The 7,326-nt window shown below is 43.8% G+C and overlaps 1 non-coding gene across 1 annotated transcript; it reads left to right on the top strand.

Annotated features, from left to right (window-relative positions):
• Positions 1-657: 657 nt before the first annotated feature.
• On the top strand, positions 658-730 carry TRNAG-UCC. Its single transcript has one exon. It is a non-coding gene; the product is annotated as a tRNA-Gly (tRNA).
• Positions 731-7,326: the final 6,596 nt, after the last annotated feature.

Raw genomic sequence — 7,326 nt, 5'->3', positions numbered from 1 at the left:
TGGAGTTTACATCGAAAAGCTGGTTAGTATTCCATGGAATGGTTGAACCATGGTAAGGTATTGTCTCTTTTTCAGTCTTATAGGCCTTTTGTACAAAGTGCTTAGCACGCAAGGTCTGTGCGTCCTCAACACCTCTGCCGCCTCTATCCCCTCCTTCCCCTCACTACTGCCACCCGGTCGTTCCTCTGCTCTTGACCTTCCGCCTTGACTATGGAAGAACCCATTGGCTCTCCTCTAGGTTCTCCCTACTCTCAGATGTCCCATGCATTACGACAAGTGCATTTTCTAGCCATGACCTTGCCTCACGCAAAACTCAGTAACTCTTTTTCCTTCTTTATAAAACACAAAGTCTGGCCTTCAACGTCCACCCCCTCTCAACTTTCCAACTACATTTTTTCTTAGTCTTGCACTCTTGTTTTGCCAGAGCAGCCTGCTTACTGCCCAGGACACGCATCCTGTAGTGAATTTCGTGGTGGGCCACCCAGACAGAATTTCCCTTCGGGACTGAGGTACCCACTCCCCCAGCTGCCAGGAGTGTTCATGGATGATGGCTGCCATGTAGTCTGCTCTCAGATGAAGACACCCACCTCACCCAAGGTTCACATTCCCTTCCCAGGGACAGGCTACATCCAATGACTGGTCAGAAGGGCTGGGGATTCCCTGCTGGTCCAGTGGTTAAGACTCTGCACTTCCACTGCTGGGGGCCCAGGTTCAATCCCTGGTCAGGGAACTAAGATCCCACAAGCTGCGCTGTGCGGCCAAAAAAAAAAAAAAACAAAGGTGTGTGTGGAGAGGGTGCTATAAAGACCCATCCCCTTTGTCTCAAGGCAAGGCAACTCTGAAAAGTTATTCCAGCTTCAGACCAATCTATGAGATTGGCTCAGGCTTTTTGTTTGGTGTGGCTATATTGCAGCCCAGCACCTTCCTTTGCTTAATATTTCCTTGTCTCCTCCACAGGGGATGATCCCAAGGATACTCCCGAATACGTTTCCGAAATGCTAAACTCCATCCCAGAGTCTGCTTCCTGGGCAACCTGAGATGAAACACACCCTGCAGGTCCTTGGGCCTTTCCCATACTTTGGGACGTTTGATCACGCTATTCTCTCCACCCAGAACACCTTCCCTATAATCCTCAGCTAGTTAAAACTCTACCCAGACTTCGTGACCTCTCCCTAACATCACCTATTCCAGGTAGTTTTTCCTGACTTTTGAACCCAGAAGCCCTTGCTCTCTTGAAAGGCCACCAGCAATGTTCTTTTCATATTTCTGTTACAGTGCTATGGGAGCTGGTAGGTTGTAAGGGGAGAGCTTGGACTTTGGAGTCAAGCAGGCTGGTATTCTTTTACTTACTAGACGTGTGAACACAGACTCTTCAGTTTTTCTCATCAATAAAATAATAAGAAAAAAAAAAGGCTACCTCATAAGATTGCTGTTAACATTAAAGGGAATTACACAGATAAAATGCCTGGTGCATAGCAGGTGCCCAAGTGCGAGATCCTCCCACGCTCTCCTTTCTTCTTCCCTTTATCATATCTTGTATCTTTATTGATTGTGCCCATCATTTATGGACTTGTCTCATCTGCCTACAGGCTTGGTAAGGGCTGGAATGTGCCTTGCTTATCTTTGTATTCACACAGTGCTTTGCACAAACAGCTTCATAAATGTTGAGCTGAATGCCACCTCTGGGCCAGCATTTCGAGTTTGTTTTTGGAACCAAGAATTTCCCTGTTGTATCCCATAGTTCATAAATTGATTGCACAAAAAAGGGAGTCCAGAATGACTATTTATGGGTTCTCAATAGCAACCTTAGCCGCAGAGAGCTCTGCCAGCCCTCCGGCTGGCCTTGTCTCTCACTGCAAGCACCATATGGGAAGCCAAACCTCAAACAAAGGTGCCCTCAGAGAGTCTGGACTCAGAAAACAGCTAAGGAATTTCAAGGCAAACCATACACATCAGCGTTCCTATGACTAAAGTTTCTTTCAGTCTAATTTTTTAATGACCATAGTTGAGAATTCTAAAATAATCTTAAAGATGAGCTCTAGGGTAAGAAGTGACCGAGTTAGCACAGTGCCTAGCATAGGTTCAGGACGTGTTTCTTGAATGAATAAATGAATGGATGGGATGGGCTGTGGCTGGGTCATGGGTGAAGTTCTCTAGAAGGGATACTCCCATCTTCTCAGACACACTCAGGTCACCTTCAAGGCAAACTGGAGGACAGAGTGGGACCTCTCTTATGTAGCCACTCTTAGGCATGGTTACTGGGGTAAGTGAAAGACTCTTGTGTCTGCCAGCACCGTTTCTGAAGGTGAACACATATGGTGATAATGCTGTAGTGCTGGAAGTGAAATTTCTTTAAAACCCCAGCATAGGCTCTGAGTCCAAGTTTCTAAACAGACATTAATGGCCCGTGTCGCAGGTTGGCTTCCCTTCAGAAGCAGACTGAGGATGAGACTGAGTTTAGCGCGCGGGGCGTTTATTAAGGAGAGCCCTTGAGATCAACACCTGTGGAAAGGAGACGAAGGAAGCAGGGGTGGGCAGAGGGAAATGTCGAGCTGCAGTGCAGGTCCAAAGACAGCTTTAGCCTATACTACAGGGGGCTCTAGATAGCTCTAGATGACCCTTCAAAGTTGTCCCAAGCTGGGCTAAGATGATCAGGCCTTTATACCTTTGCCTCAATCAGTCATTGTATGTGGGTTGTCCCCAGAATAGTGTGATTTTGGGTGAGGTGCTTCTCTGCAGCTGAGGCAGACCCTGAGGGGCTGAGGGCTGTCTGCTCTCTGTACTCGCACAGCTGGGGTATCAAGTCCTTCCTTGTAGGGCAGCTGGGAGGCGCAGCTCCATATTCTCAGCCCTTTATGCCCATCCCTATGCCCCCAACCCCCTCTCCTTCTGCCACCCCTGCCTTCCTTTATACCCCTGCAGCAGTAAAGTGCTTGTAGTCGCCATGCCTTGGCTTACGCTGCCTCTTTTCTTAGAATGTTCCTCCTCTCCTTTCTTGGGTTCACTTCCATTCATTCTTTAAGATGAATCCCTGGACATTATCTCCACTAAGATGTTCTTCTGTTATAAATCAGAAACTAACACACCATTGTAAAGGAATTATACAAAAAAAAAAAAAAAAAGATCCAAGGGGGAAAAACAAAAAAACCAAAAAAAGCAAAAAAAAAAAAAGATGTTCTTCTGGGCTCCTGAAAACAAAATGAGATGTTTCTCCACAGTACTTACAAAATATCCTGCACCTCATACTTCTTTACCACGCTGTTGTTGTGTGTCTGCTTGTGTGTCTGTCTCTCGTTCCAGACTGGGAGTCCCATTCAGGGCCCAGCACCTGGGAATGTCTGACTCAGATAACGGGGATTCTATTCATGTTTGTTAAATGAATGATTGGGTGGAAGAATGACAGGGCTTGTTAACAGAACTGTTTTGTGAGTGTGTAGTCCTACTGGCTAAGAAATTACAAAGTAGGTCAATGATAACATCATGTGTGTTTATTCAGACTTTTACACTTGCAAGAAACAGTCTCGCAAACCCCTTGAATCCTTTTGCATTTGGCTGGCTGGCTGTTTTGCAAAACGAACAGCATATATGGTGCTTTCTGAGCTGCTGTCTCCCAACCGGTAGGTTGGGACACTTTGATGGGTTGCAAAGATGTTCTTGGTATGTCACAATCCCCTTGGTTTCCTCATTCTTTGTTATCGATTTCTGACCAGCAGGGTGGGATTAGTGGTAATGTGGCAGAGAGAGGAGGTGGGACAACACAGGCGAATATGTGAGTGTCTCGAGGTCAGGTGTTTGGGGTATGGGTGGCTATAAAGCTGGATCAGCAAAGGGCTGGATGGGATGGGGCAGGATGCGGGAGACAGTACACCCTGCCTCACTCTGTATCCTGTTTTGCACAAGGTTGGTGAACACAGAGATTTCAAATGACTGTAAATATCGCAACGGAAGTCTCCTAGTGTGGAATCAAGAACCATCACCAAGTCAGGATGAGCTGAGGTCAGAAAATGAAGCAGAGAGGATTTTACTTAGTAAAAGGGAAAATTCGCTCTGTATATGTCTGTGCAAAGAATGCTCACGTTAGAACTCTTGTGGTTGCAAATGATAGAAGCTTGCCTGGAACCACCTTAGACAAACAGGAGGATTTATTGGCTCATGCAGAAAACCCTGGAAAAGGCAGAGATGCAGCTGACTTCTGGGAGTAGAGTGACAGAGGCTAGTCCCCCTCTAGGGTGGAGAGTGCCTGTTTCTCTGTGTCAGCTTTCCTCTTTTAGACAGGTTTTCCAGAAGATTGGATCATGGATGACAGCAACTTCCAGCTCTCATCTTCCCAGATTTCATTCATTCAATTCATAAAACAAGTAGCCACGGAGCACCTATTACATGCCAGGTATTGTTCTAGATGCTGGAATAGCAGGGAAAGAAAGATGAGGAAAAACCCTCTTTTTATATTCCAGGGGAGGAAATTCAGACAGCGAACAAGAGTAAAGAGGAACATTTGATAGTATATTAGAAAGGGATAAGTGCTATGGAAAGAGAAAATCAAGCGTAGAAGGGAGATAGGGAATGCTGGGGCTGGGGGTGGATATTGCAATTTTAAAAAATTTATTTTATTGAAGTATAGTTGATTTACAATGTGTTCATTTCTGCTGTACAGCAAACTGATCCAGTTATATATATATACATTCTTTTTCATATTCTTTTCCAATATAGTTTATCACAGGATATTGAACATAGTTCCCTGTAGGACCTTGTTGTTTATCCGTTCTATACATAATAGTTTGCATCTGCTAATCCCAAACTCCCAGTCCATCCCTCCCCCACCCCCCTTCCCCCCCTCCCCCTTGGCAACCACAAGTCTCTTCTCTATGTCTGTGAGTCTGTTTCTGTTTCGTAGACAAGTTCATTTGTGTCATATTTTAGATTCCACATATAAGTGATATCATGTGGTATTGTCTTTCTCTTTCTGGTATTGTCTTTGTCTTTCTCAGAAAGAGATAATCTCTAGGTTGCATTTTAAATAGGATTTAAATTCCTGCCAGGGAAGCCCTTATGAGGGAAATGACATTTGAGCAAAGACTTGAAGGAAGAGAGGGGTTGAACCGTGCAGGTAACTGGAGTTGGAGACAATAGCAAGTGCAAAGGACGTGAGGTGGGCGTGCACTTGGCATGTGTGAGGAACACCAGCAAGACCACTGAGACTCAACTGGAGTGAGCAAGGGGAACGGGAGTGGGAAATGAGGCCAGGGAGCTAAGGCAGATTCCATGGGGCTTTGTGGGTCATAGTAAAGACTTTGACTTTGAGAGTATGAGGTGGGCAACCACTAGAGTGTTTTGCAAGGAAGAGTAACATTATCTGATCTGCATTCAGCTCTGGCTTCTGTGTTGAGAAGGAACTGTAGAGAGACAAGGGTGGAAGTAGGGAGACCAGTTGCTTATTGTAATAATCCAAGTGAGAAATGATAGGAGCTTGGACCAGGTTTGCTCTCTGAGAGGGACTGCTCCAATTAAAGGTGAAATGGGGGCTGTGAGGTCATCTCTCTGGTCACAAGTATAGCTGGTTGCCCCAGTGAGAGCACCTGGGTGGAGTAGGAGAAGGGGTAGTTTCTCTTAAATGTGGAGAGCTGTTTCTAGAAAAAGGGAAATTGGGAGGCAGACCACAGTAGCTGTCTACTTCAGCCATTGTTTAGTCAAGACTGCTTGAAAGTTTTAGAAGCATTCTCCTGCCTTTGCCTATGTGTTTGACTAGATCTAGGAAACATTCTCTGCCTGTAACTCACAAGTATATTCCACTACACCCATGGACTGGTCTGCAGAAAACAGAGCTAAAGCTTTTGAACTGAGAACTGAGCCATGAGTAGATTTCATCCTGACACAGTGTCTTTCAGAGTCCTTGCTCTCTTTCTTAGAGAAGTCTTCTTTGTTGAAACATAGCTTACTCAATTTCTTACTTACTGTCACAACGAAGGACTTACATGGTTTCATATGCATGCGCTTGGTTTCCTCAAAAACTACCTCTTTAGAACGCCATACCGATTCTCTGAAAAGGGACAATGTGTGACAAACATTGCATTGCTTCAGAGTGACTCTTCAAAATGCTGGATGGAAATTTAGGACTCTAAAGAGTAAAATGGGCTCTTCCAATATTGCTGTTACAATTACAATGAAAGAGTCTAAATACAGAAATGGTCTCCCTTTCACTTGTCTGGGTGGTCTTTTATATTTAACCATGATACAAACACGAGTGGTCCTTGGACAGTGGGCTCTTTTATCTCATGTTTTTCCACAGAGGTATGATATGATGACATCTGCAACCATTTCAGATGATATTCAGTACAAAACATGTATCTCAGAATTTTAATGCCCTCCCACCTCAACTTTTATGATATTTCGTACTGTTGCTTTAGATTGAGTTTACCCTTATCATCTTGAATCTTGGAAGGAGAAGCTGAATATTTCTTCTTTGTTTACAAGCTTACCTATGGCCTTTCTAGAATGAGAAGTTTAGACTTTGTCTCTACTTTGTACTCTCTGGGTACCACAAAGTTCACCCAGATGGGACTAATTCTTGTTAAGGGACCATTCTGTTCACTGCTGACTTTATGGTCTCCATCTTCTGACAGCCACAAACAAAAGAAGATATGCAATCAATGTATAAGGTATGAAGAAAAATGTGACAAGTACTCAGCAAGCTAACTTAATAAATACTACTGGATTTCCTGTACATCTTTCTCCTGTCATATCACTTTCCATTATTCCAGAGGCTACTACTATCCTGAATTGATCTCTATTTACTTTTCCTATTTTATTATGTCATTTGCTTTTCTTTCTTGAGTGTGGATTATTTTGTACGTACAAAAGAATGTTATATGGCTAACAAACACTCATGAATCTACCATCTAGCTGAAACAGCACACTATGACCAAGACTACTCAGGTCTTTATAGGCTTACTATATTTTTATGTATCCCGAAATAATATGTTCTTCAGTTTGACATTTTAAACTTCATGTAAATGGTGTAATATTGTATATATTCATCTATGACTTGCTTTTATGATCAACATTAAGTGTGTGAGAGTCTAGCGCTGTGGGGACCAATTATGCTGGTTGTGTACTGTACAACTCTAGGGGGGAGCTATTTACTTTGCAGTCTGGGCAAACGGTAACTTCTGGAGCTATACAGTGTACAACTTGTATCTACTACTAGATACCAGTAGCATCTTCAACCCCCTCCCCCAGATACTATAGTATTTTTCAGTGTATCTCTCTGTTTAGATTTTTAATGGCTGCACTAAGTATTACATTACACATAGATAAGTCATCACATCC

This window comes from Monodon monoceros, unplaced genomic scaffold (genome assembly GCF_005190385.1).
Source record: "Monodon monoceros isolate NGI ecotype Baffin Bay Population unplaced genomic scaffold, NGI_Narwhal_1 Super_Scaffold_22, whole genome shotgun sequence".
NCBI lineage: Eukaryota > Metazoa > Chordata > Mammalia > Artiodactyla > Monodontidae > Monodon > Monodon monoceros.
The sequence above is the reverse complement of the archived record's forward strand: the minus strand, read 5'-3'. Positions and strand labels throughout refer to the sequence as shown.